The sequence below is a fragment of the Mustela nigripes genome, chromosome 17 (genome assembly GCF_022355385.1).
Source record: "Mustela nigripes isolate SB6536 chromosome 17, MUSNIG.SB6536, whole genome shotgun sequence".
Classification (NCBI taxonomy): Eukaryota; Metazoa; Chordata; class Mammalia; order Carnivora; family Mustelidae; genus Mustela; species Mustela nigripes.
Window position 1 is genome coordinate 3,012,713 of NC_081573.1, and position 12,276 is coordinate 3,024,988.

Below are 12,276 nucleotides of genomic sequence, written 5' to 3' on the forward strand. Positions count from 1 at the left end.
TGTGAACAGCACTAGGAGCCAAGAGATATATGCATGATCACTGCTAGAGAACAAAAGAATCCTGCTCGGTTACATAAGAGCGCACGAGGGCACTGCATGCACGGCATTCTGATTGGGCAGGAAGGGGGGCGTACACACGTGCATATATACTGCTGTAAGTGCTTGGTGCGGCGCGGCCGCCATTAGCATTAGTACATTAGCTTTAGTAATAAAAGAAGTTTGCCACTCACCTCGTCTGCGGGTCGTTCTTGCGGGCCGAGAGCGACAACTGGTGCCGAAACCCGGGACCTCCCACCTTTAAACGCAGAACGAAGGTCGAGGTAAGAGCAACGATAAGGTAAAGTGTGCAAGTGCACTGCACCCATTTCTGTCAGTTGGCAGGCCTGTCTAGCGACAGGGAAGTTCCCTGAAGACGATCGGACGTAAGGGTGTTTATGAAGTTCTTCAGGGACGATAAGAAGTTCCCCGTAGACGATGAGACGTTAGGGTGTTTGTGAAGTTCTACGGGGACGATAAGGTTTAACAGGAAAGTTCTCCGTAGACGATAAGACGTTAGGAGTTTGTGAAGTTCTACGGAGACGATAAGGTTTAACAGGAAAGCTCTCCGTAGACGATAAGACATTAGGAGTTTGTGAAGTTCTACGGAGACAATAAGGTAAAGTTTCCTCGGAATGGGGAACGAGATCTCTAGGTGTAAGATGGAGAGTCCGCTGAAGGACGTTCTCAAGGCCAATGGTACCCCGTTAAAGACGAAAACGGCTCGTACCTTTTTAAGAGAAGTGGCTGAAGTAGCTCCCTGGTTCATAGATGAAGGGCTCTTAAATATGCCTCAGTGGGAGCACTTAGGAGAAGATTTGAAATGCTGCCCATCGGTGACCCCGGGAACTCTTGCCGTTTGGTCATTGGTAAAGGTATGCCTACAGTCCACTAGAGAGCCCTTGAAACAGGCGGTGCAACAGGGAGGAGAGGTTCTGGAACAAGTAAGGGAGGAATCTCGTAAGGGGTCCTCTAAAGATTCTGACCCCGGGAGTGAGAGCTCGGAAGGACTTTCAGATAGTGAGTTGCAAGAGATAGGGGAAAAGGAAGTCGGTGAGAAGAAGAAATCTTACAGTTTTCAGGCCCTTCAGGATTTAGAAATCATACGGCAACAGTTTGAGAGCAAGGAGACGGGGTTACAGAAGGTGTTGGAGGAGTTAAAAATGCAGAGGGAGGTCATGACGCAGCTGAAGGCCAAAGTGCAGGCTGAAGCGGCAGCGCAGCCAGAATTGAAAGCGGGAATCACTGATAAGGCGCAGCTGGAATTGGAGGCGAATGTTGTGCCGCCTCCGCTTTCAAACCCCTCAGCGCCGCCCTGTGAGTGGCCCCCCCCCCCCATCGGCCCAGCTGCGCCAAGACGTGTCATTGTTCAGAGTGTAAGGCACAAAGCTGGAGAGAAGTCCTTGGCCCGGGAAAAGGCTTTTTTCCAGTGTTAGAAGATCAGAATCAGCAGAGGTACCACCAGCCACTAGATTTTAAGTTGGTAAAACAGCTTAAGGAGGCAGTCAGTGCCTATGGACCTCAGGCCGCCTTTACAGTTTCCTTGGTGGAGTCACTGGGGGCATTATTCCTTATACCAGAAGATTGGGCCAATCTTACTAGAGCAGTCTTAAGTGGAGGACAATATTTAGAGTGGAAGATTCAAAATCAAGACAACTGTCAGGATACAGCACGGAGAAATGCAGCTGCAGGTAACCCGCAGTGGGACCTGGACATGCTCACAGGTGCAGGGCCATATCTTGGGGCCCAGGCTCAAAGTGTTTATCCTCCTGCGGTATACCAGCAGACTAGCCTTAACAGCAGCATCTCCGTCTGCCCACGGGTCCTGTCCCTGTGCTTTAATAAACCACCATTTTGCACCAAAGATGTCTTAAGAATTCTTTCTTTAGTCGTCAGCTCCGAACCTCACCCCACCGAACCTAACTTAGGTTCTGGAACTTCATCATTTTTGGCGAGCCAGCCAGGAGATTCATGAGTCTTTATATTTGGACTCTGAGCTTCGGTGCAAAATTGGTGAGTACTTTCTCTCCTTTTCCTTTACGCTCATTCCAGGGCTTTTCAAGGAGTATGGTCTTATTGGAACACTTGCATGTCAATTGCTCAGGCTGCAATCCTCTAGCCCGTGGCTACTCTACGGGGAGGAGAACGTCTGCCTTTTGGCTGTAAGTTAGTACCCTGGCCGGAATGGCAATAAGACCCAGAAACTTGATGGCCTCTCTTTGTTCCTGTTCTTATAGAAAGTTGTCTCTCTTGGGCACGGGACAGCCACCTAAGTCACCAGGACGGCTGCCAATCTCAAGACTCCCGTGTGAGGTTTCCTCCTGATTGATCTAATGTGATCCCCTCCACATCCTGGTCTAGCCACTTCTGGCCGCGAGACCTCCACTGGGAGCCGGCCGAAACCAGTACCCAATTGAATTAAAACGCAACCGGGGACCGTTTCCTAGGGAAGTTGGCTGTAAGGACCACATGTGCTGGAATGTCGCTTAGACCATGATGGATTTCAGTCTTTACTGTTTCTCGTCAGTGTCGTCTGCAAACCACTTAAAGCTATGAAATTGGGTAATTTCCCCTTGCCAAACTTTTCTAGTATTTCCATGGATTAAAATGGCAAAACACTATCCAGTCTTCAGGACAGACAATGAGCATGGCATGGCACAGCATTTTGGTCCATTCACCAGACACCCATCAGCAGCCTAGGATGCGATGGGGAAATAAAGGGACGCCGGCCCCCCTCCAGGGCCTTTTATGGCAGGAATGTCCTCCCAGGGAAGGCAGGATGATGATCAATAGCGATATTTTGAGGGACGCCTCTGGTCGCTTTTGACACACAGGAACCTCTGACATATCCTGCGTGGGACGCTACCCAGGAGTCAGGGGGGATTTGGTAATAGACCTTCTTTACTTTTCTGGAAGCATGGCCTCAGTAGACTTCCTCAGTTCCCAAGGACTCTACCTTGGGGTGCCTTTTAACCCACTGGAAATAATTTGGATTGCAAAACTTAGGAAAGGACTGAGCTCCTGTAACACTGCATGGCCTCAGTGGGATCTATCAGTTAGATCTCCTCTTCAGGAAGCAGGGCAAATGGACCTAAGATACCTTCACCGCTCATACCTAGGCCTTCATTGCTCTGCACCAGGACCCCAAGTAAGGGGCTTTTGCGGAATGTGTTTGCCCAAATGAGTCAGCTAGTAAACTTTCTCCTGACATATTGGATGGTAATTACGTAAATAAGCCTTCTTCTAGTAAACCCAGGTTGCTGGGCCATCCCTAGCAAAGGGGACTCTGGCGTTATTCCTGTTTCTCCTAATAGATGTGGGGGCTTCTCCCTCACTCACTTCCCGTGTTAATGGCTATAACTGGAGCCAACTGGGGTTAGTCTAACTCGAGACAGAGACCATAAGAAATATTCCCAAGCAGCTGCCGAAACTCTCTTTGTTTCGGGGAAGTTTCCCTGTGTTCTCTGGCCGACTTGGACTGCTTAACCTCTCCCCCCTTGCTGGTGGGAAAGCATGGCGTCTGCTCCTCTGTTGGGGCTTATGAGCTCCAAAACCGGGAATCCTTTCTCTGCCTCCTGGCAGCACTTTGTTTCTTCTGTTTCCCCCTTCTCCTGTTTCTGTGCACCAGCGTGCGTGCAGCCTGCATGACTAGCCTCTAGATCATGCACCATGGCTCCTTCTCTCTTCACTGTCAAGGAGCAAGAAGAACACCCCCTAATTGGATTTTACAAAAATACACCCCTCATATGGCCTAAATCCTGCCGATTAGAGCCATTGGTTGATGGCCCTCACGGTGTTTACAGATGGTAGTAAATCTGGAACTGGTGCCTACGTGGTAGAAGGAGAGGTAGTTCCAGTTGTTGTGCCATCAACCTCAGCTCAAAGAACAGAATTGTTGGTAATTATGTGTGTTTTACAAAGGTTTCAAAATCAGCCTATCAATATTATTTCAGACAGTAAATATGCAGTTGTAGCTACCAGATCTGTTGAGACTGCCATTATCTCAGCCAGTCAATCAGAAATTTCCTCCCTACTGATTGAATTGCAAAACCTCATTCTTTCTCGTGGTGCCCCTTTTTATATCGGACATCTTAGAGCACACTCAGACCTCCCAGGGCCTATAACTGAAGGGAACCATATAGCTGACATGGCCGCACGCTTTCATGTCTGTAGCGCCTTGGAGGATGCGAGAACTTATCATAAAAGGTGGCATGTCAATGCCCAAACTTTAAAAATGCGCTTTAACATCTCAAGAGCTGATGCACGAGACATCGTGAAGTCTTGTGGTAATTGTGTAACACATTTGCCTATGCCCTCCCTAGGGGTAAATCCCAAAGGGCTCTTACCTAACCATCTATGGCAAATGGATGTAACACATGTCCCTTCCTTCGGACAACAAAGATACGTCCATTTAAGTGTAGACACTTGCTCGGGGATTGTTAGCGCGACCCCCTTACGAGGGGAAAATGTCAAAAATGTGATGTCCCATTGCCTGCGCAGCTTTGCCTGCTGGGGAGTACCAAAACATTTAAAAACAGACAATGCCCCTGCTTATACTTCTGCAAGCTTTCGCAGCTTTATGGCCTGCTACAATATCCAACATGTTACAGGTATACCATATAATCCTCGAGGCCAGGGCATAGTGGAACGCACGCACCTGACCTTTAAAACTACCTTGCAAAAAATTCAAAAAGGGGGAATTGGAGAGGAGTATTGTACACCCAATGACCTCACCAATTTGGTTACCTTTATTTTAAATTTTCTCACGGTTGACAAGGACGGCACTTCGGCCGCGGAACGTCATTGGGGCCAACAGAAAACGCAGCAGTCAATGGTGAAATGGAAAGATGTCCTTACTGGCTTATGGAAGGGACCTGACCCGGTGCTTAGGTGGCACCGAGGTTCCCTCTGTGCTTTCCCACAGGATGCGCCTGCTCCACTCTGGGTGCCGGAACGCCTCACCAGGCTGGTGGCCGTGGAACCTGTGGAGGATGCTGGTGATGATGATGATAGCGACGACGACTGTCCTGCAGCCTGTTCCCATGAAGGCAGAGCCAGTTCAACTGTGGCCGAGACAAGAGACTGCCCAGCTTCAGCCCCTTTTTCAAATAGCTCAGCATAGAGTGCATTTTTCTCACCCGAACTCATGTTTGCTACTGATGCTTATCTTAATGCAACAGGTGTTGGCAGCCCAGGGCTCATTATATTGGGCATACGTCCCCGATCCACCCCTATAGCTCATAACAACTTATCCTTAGCAGTTAACTGTTGCTCAGCTTGCTGAAAACTTTGTAAACTCCTTGTTTTCTCACTTCCCTTCCCTGACGCATGCTTGGTATGTTGTAGGAACAATTATAGGAGTGTTAGTGGTAATTGTTCTTTTCATGTGCTTCTTGCCCTGTGCACTTAAAATCATACTAGCAGAGGTTTATAAGTTAAGAGCCATTATACGTAACCATCAGCTAATCAACCGCAGTAAGCTCAGAGAGCGGCCTTAAACGCCGCTCAAGTATCTCTTGGCTCCTCCTCCTTAAGCTGTTATGACAATCAATCTCTTTCCTCAAACTAGGCAGGCATAAGAGCCTTGACGATTCTGGCTCAAGTACTCCTTCAAAAATGCATCTGTAGAATTGTATGACAACAACGGCTACAGCGGCGGGCTTAGGTCTAAGCCATGATGGCTCTAGAGGCTGGTATCTCCCCCCAGATATGGCTAGTACGCTGGGTCGGTAGCCAAAGACGGGTAAGACTGATCCCTCACCATAGCAACCTAAGACAGGGGCTCCTCGGCCAAGGGGAGTGCCCGATGACGGGTAAGCATGTGTGCTGAGGATTGGCAACCTAAGACAGGCACGATCCCTGCCATATACAAAATAAAAAAGGGGGAGCTGTGGAGAGCCATCCAGCAGATGCAAGGAGTCACGTAGACGGGAGTGCCCGTGGATTGAGGAAATGAGGATGATTGGTTGAGGAGAATGTGGGTGCGCTCGTGATCGGCATGTGAACAGCACTAGGAGCCAAGAGATATATGCATGATCACTGCTAGAGAACAAAAGAATCCTGCTCGGTTACATAAGAGCGCACGAGGGCACTGCATGCACGGCATTCTGATTGGGCAGGAAGGGGGGCGTACACACGTGCATATATACTGCTGTAAGTGCTTGGTGCGGCGCGGCCGCCATTAGCATTAGTACATTAGCTTTAGTAATAAAAGAAGTTTGCCACTCACCTCGTCTGCGGGTCGTTCTTGCGGGCCGAGAGCGACACAAGCAAATAAGGAAACAAGTTGGTGAAAAGAAGCCCATTGGGCAGGACACCTCAGAGGTAGAGAAGTAAAGGGTTTCAAGCCATAAAAGGATGGAATTGTGCCAAGACAGAAAACACCATGGACTGGAGACGTCCCATCACTGAAAACCAGTGGGGAGTCTCCTCCTCCCTCTGTCTGCCGCTCCCCTTGCTTGTGCTCTCTCTCTAGCTCTCAAATAAATAAATAAAATCTTAAAAAAAAAAAATTCAAACATTTCTCCATCCTGTTACAAAAAATATAAACACAACAACAAAAACTCTCAGAACTACTAATCTACCCTTCCTTTCTATATTTTTCTGTATGTCCGTATTTCACTACTGTAGATTATGAACATTTTGGTTTTTTAATCAATGGAAACAGAAAATGAGGCAGGTAGGTCAGGCCCAGTATCTACATCTTCATGGCTATTATAGGACACCTAGTGCTTACTAGCTCGCAGGGTATTATGGGGATGAAATCATATCATATATGTGGGCAGTTGCCAACGTGTCGCACCATAACTTCCTTGTGAACACAAAGTCAGTGCTCAGTCAACACTGCAGTAATCAATGTATACACATTGTTTTCCAAATAGAGATTTGCTCAGACATTCGTGCATTCACTGGTCTTTCTGTAAACTTTAGTGCAATATAAGCATGTGGTCCTTCAGGATGGTGATGGCGGTCTTTGCTGGGAACCAACAGTAAACTCCAACTGTGAAAGTAAGTAAAACTCTTTCCCGGGAACTCACCAGGAGTTTTTTGTGTTGACATAAGATGGTGGGTGTGGGGGGCTCAGGTGTGCTGTGCCTGCATTCTCCAGTGTAGCCACTAAACGTGGGTCCCCAGGGGCCGTATCAGCACTAATGAGGAACTTGTGAAAGATGCCAATTCCCGGACCCCATTCCAAACCTGCAGAATCACCATCTCTTCTATGGAACTTGGAACACCAGGTGATTTCTATGCACATCAAAACTTGAAAGCATATCATTGCTTATCAGCCTGTGTTTACAATAAAGATCCCACGGTGCATTTTAAGAACCACCTCACCTGTGCGCTCTGTCATAGTCTGTCTGTGGGTCAGGGGAAGAGCATCAGAGCCGCTTTTAACTACGTGCTCCAGGTGATTCTCAGGGAGACCGGGGGGAAGCACAAGGATTTGAAGGTGTATCTGTGAGAGCTGAGTCTGGCTTTCTGGTGGGAACAAGGTAACAGTCTGTTCTGTCTGCAGTTGGAAGGGGCAGGTCAAGACAGCCCACATTCCCTGTGCTGTGGCAGGATTTGCGGCTGTCTGTGGGAGGCGAGGACATCTGAAACCAAGGAAGGAGAAGCACACATGCAAATGTCCAAGTGAAAGCTCTTTTTTTCCTGAATCTTTCCTGTGACAAAGGAGAGGATGACTTTTTGTGCATTTAGAGATCCTTCTATGAGCTGGTGATAGCAGGTGAGGAGGCTGTGCCGAGGCCTTTAAAGGCAAACAGGTGTGATTTCTCTATATAATCCCATCCAAGAAAACAATCAAGAGCAGGAGGGAGAGAGGAAAGAGCTGCTTCTCAGGTAGGTCTTGCTTGTGTTGACTTAGCTTAGAGTGAGGTCCCCGTTTCTCACTACAATGCCATGTATTTAGAATTTGCGCAATTATTTCTCTACCCTTGGTCGTCCTTCCTAGCAAATTTGTTTGGACTACTATTTATCCTTTTAATGATAGTCAAAGTGAACTCTTAAGGATATTTCTTACATCGCTGGGGCTGTCTCTCTGTTTTCCCCAACTGGGCTTTCTAAGCAGCCTGAAGTATTCGTTCCTACCATGAATTCATGACCTGGTACTTTTTTTCTTTTTTAAAAGTTTTTATTTATTTATGTGACAGAGAGAGACACAGTGAGAGAGGGGGAGCGGCTGTGGGAGAAGCAGGCTTCCTGCTGAGCAGGGAACCCGATGAGGGACTCCATCTTGGGACCCTAGGATCACAACCCCAGCCGAAGGCAGGCGCCTAATGACTGAGCCCCTCAGGTATCCTGAGCTGTTCTATAGAAAATATTCCCGCTGTGACAGATCCATAAGGGGATGTGTTGATACCCAAGATCCTCACTTGGGGATGTGTTGGGTTTCAGGATCCCAGTGAAGGGGGAAAATATATATAATATGTAGGTTCTGTCTAGGTGTGGCCTGAGTCTTTGGAAACTAGATGAACATGAACAAACTTAGAAGTCAATATTCTGGAAAAAAAAAAAAAAGAGCCTTGTGGTCTAGATTGCTTTAAAGAAAAACTTACTGTTTGAAAACGTTAAAGATTACAGGACATGAGGGTAATCTGTGCCTTGAATTTCATAACTGCTATATTTTCACAATTGGAATCCTATTATGATTTTGGGGGAGGTGGTTTGTTTTTTAGTAAATAACATCACAGCAGTGATGAGTCCCACGTGCTTCAGGCCCATAATTGCAATTTTTCTCATTACAGCTGATGTTAACTTTGTTCATCTTGGTCGGGGTCCCTCTGCCAGATTCCCCCAGAAAACGAAACCAAAGTAAACCTTTGTTTACTGGAGATTCTGGCCTATACACATGAAGGTTCTAAATTTGTCCTGGTCCTTTAAGTTTCCATTTTATTCTGCACAATGTCACAGATATTTTCTTTATGAGTTTTTTTTTTCCACAAAAGGAAACAAGTATCACATAATTACTGTATGTTCACATGTCTTAAAATTCTATAGTGTAACTCAGTAATGACATCATTTCAAGGAAATAATCAGGGGGTTTCTTGGTGTAAGGAAGGAATTATTCATGATGTTTATTTTTTTTTAAAGATTTATTTATTTGACAGATAGAAATCACAAGTAGGCAGAGAGGCAGGCAGAGAGAGAAAGAGGAGGAAGCAGGCTCACACTGAGCAGAGAGCCCGATATGGGGCTCGATCCCAGGACTCTGGGACCATGAGCTGAAGGCCGAGGCTTTAACCCACCGAGCCACCCTATTCATGATGTTTTATCTCCGCTTTAACACTGCCCTTTCCTGAGGTTATCTGCAACCTTCCTGCCACACTTGTGATAATTCTAGAAACCAAATAGCATAGAATATTGTCGCCCACGTCTTAAATCAGATATCTATTCCTTTTTTTTTTTTAAATATTTTATTTATTTATTTGACAGAGATCACAAGTAGGCAGAGAGGCAGGCAGAGAGAGAGGAGGAAGCAGGCTCCCCGCTGAGCAGAGAGCCCAATGCGGGGCTTGATCCCAGAACCCTGGGATCATAACCTGAGCTGAAGGCAGAGGCTTTAACCCACTGAGCCACCCAGGTGCCCCTCTATTCCTTATTTTTGATTCAGTGGTACTTAGAAGCTCCTTAAGCTTAACATTGAAATAACTTCCTAAATATTATATATTTGTTAAAGATTTTATTTATTTGTTTGAGAGAGAGATCACAAGTAGGCAGAGAGGCAGGAGGTAGGTGGAGGACAGGGTGGAAGCAGGCTCCCTGCTGAGCCGAAATCCTGATGCAGGGCTCCATCCCAGGACCCTGAAATCATGACCTGGGCCAAAGGCAGAGGCTCACCCACTGAGCCACCCAGGTACCCCAAGGCATGAGAATGGGGAGGGTCAGAGGAGAAAGCAGATTCCCCGCTGAGCAGGGAGCCTGATGCAGGACTCAATCCCTCGGCTCCAGGATCACAACCAGAGCCCAAGGCAGTCGTCCATCCAACTGAGCCACCCAGACGCCCTGCCGTCCTAACTATTCTGAAGAGGCCATTAGAAAATAGCATTTTGAGGGCGCCTGGGTGGCTCAGTGGATTAAGCCGCTGCCTTCGGCTTAGGTCATGATCTCAGGGTCCTGGGATCGAGTCCCACATCGGGCTCTCTGCTCAGCGGGGAGCCTGCTTCCCTCTCTCTCTCTCTCTCTCTCTGCCTGCCTCTCTACTTGTGATTTCTCTCTGTCAAATAAATAAATAAAATCTTAAAAAAAAAAGAAAATAGCATTTTGAGAACTAATTTTCTATCTAATATGCTCTCTACTGAGCATAGTACTGGATTTGAAATTGTACATTCTCCATCAGGTCATGTTTTCTTTTCTTATAAACAGGGCTTGCTGACTCCAGACTCTGGTCAGTTTTGGAAAAGGAAAGAGCATGGGCACATTAGGAGAAAGGAGACCGTGTCCGCACACTCAGGTAGAGGGGATGAATGAAGCAAATGACACAGGTGGGGGGGCCAAAGGAGAAACCTGAACCTTAAAATGTGTCTCAGGATGCTCTGCTTGAAAGGGATGATTCTGGAAGCCTAGGTTTAATTCTCTGGTGCTCATAGAGGGACCTCTGTCTCACTCTCCACATGTTCCTATATCCTCAAAGGACTTACTTCTCTTCCAATGTCTTCCCTGGCATTCACCGTGAAATCCAAAAGTCTCTCCATGGCCACTAAGGGTTTATGTGATCTGGTTACTATTCCATGGTTTGGATGTGAAAATCTGTATACATAGGTAGTTCCAAAGTGGAGGCACCAATGTGATTTACTCCTCTCTAATTTTTGGGTGCATTTGTCTCCTGAAGACATACACAAAGTCTGGTACAAAATCAGGAATGTTGGGTAGACTGACCCTCCCTTATCAAATCTTATGCAGAACAGCCCTCCACATGGAGGCTTCCCACTGACTAGACCCTGGGCTCTGCTTGAGGGGGTGGTAGTTCTGGCAGGTGTGCGTCCAACCATTGGTTTCAGCTGAGGTTTTTTTTTTTTTTTTTTTAAAGATTTTATTTATTTATTTGACAGAGAGAAATCACAAGTAGATGGAGAGGCAGGCAGAGAGAGAGGGAAGCAGGCTCCCCGCTGAGCAGAGAGCCCGATGTGGGACTCGATCCCAGGACCCTGAGATCATGACCTGAGCCGAAGGCAGCAGCTTAACCCACTGAGCCACCCAGGCACCCCTCAGCTGAGGTTTTGATCTCCATGTTGGGCTCTGCACTCACTGTGGAGTCTGCTTAAGACTCTCTCTGCCTGGGGTGACTGGGTGGCTCAGTGGGTTAAGCCGCTGCCTTCGGCTCCGGTCATGATCCCAGGGTCCTGGGATTGAGCCCCACATCGGGCTCTCTGCTCAGCAGGGAGCCTGCTTCCTTCTCTCTCTCTCTGCCTGCCTCTCTGCCTACTTGTGATCTCTGTCTGTCAAATAAATAAATAAAATCTTTAAAAAAAAAAAAAGACTCTCTGCCCCCTCTTCAAAATAAATGAATAGATCTTAAAAAGAAAAAGGAAAAAAAAGGAAAGATATGTACTTGAGAACCTCAATGTTTACGTTGGTGTCACAGTGAAATGAGTTGGGCCACTCCATTAGGACCTAATTAATGCTGGGCCCAATCAAGGACAAAGTGCCTGACTCTTTGGGGCTGGGACATTGGAAACGGTAGTTCTTAAAACTACACAGGGAATCCCAATGTGAAGCAAAACCTGAGACCAACTTTTCTAAACATTGCTTGTCATTTTCATGTATCTACAAATCATTTGAGGTTTCCATTAAAAGCAGACTGGGGACCCATACTCCGATAACATGAATCCCTAGGTCTGGATGGAGCCCATTAATGTGTACTTTTATTTTTTTTTTAAAGATTTTATTCACTTATTTATTTGACAGAGAGAGATCACAAGTAGGCAGAGAGAGAGGGGGAAGCAGCCTCCCCGCTGAGCAAAGAGCCCAATGCCGGGCTCAATCCCAGGACCCTGAGACCATGACCTGGGCTGAAAGCAGAGGCCCAACCCACTGAGCCACCCAGGTGCCCCCAATGTGTATTTTTTTAAATAATTTAAATAATTTTTAAATTTTTTAAAAGATTTTATTTATTTGACAGAGATCACAGAGAGTAGGCAGAGAGGCAGGCAGGCAGAGAGAGAGGCAGGCAGAGAGAGAGGCAGGCAGAGAGAGAGGCAGGCAGAGAGAGAGGCAGGCAGAGAGAGAGGCAGGCAGAGA

The 12,276-nt window shown here is 47.0% G+C and overlaps 2 protein-coding genes and 1 long non-coding RNA gene across 3 annotated transcripts in view; 2 read left to right on the plus strand and 1 right to left on the minus strand.

The window, feature by feature from the left end:
- LOC132005470 (zinc finger protein 665-like) overlaps positions 1-12,276 on the minus strand; it is a 612,263-nt gene that overhangs the window by 468,238 nt on the left and 131,749 nt on the right.
- Positions 1-12,276, plus strand: part of LOC132005468 (zinc finger protein 11-like) — a 331,984-nt gene that overhangs the window by 87,708 nt on the left and 232,000 nt on the right. The window lies entirely within an intron of this gene.
- LOC132005500 (uncharacterized) lies at positions 8-6,264 on the plus strand. The gene is made up of 2 exons (XR_009400813.1): positions 8-320; positions 4,961-6,264. It is a non-coding gene; the product is annotated as an uncharacterized LOC132005500 (long non-coding RNA).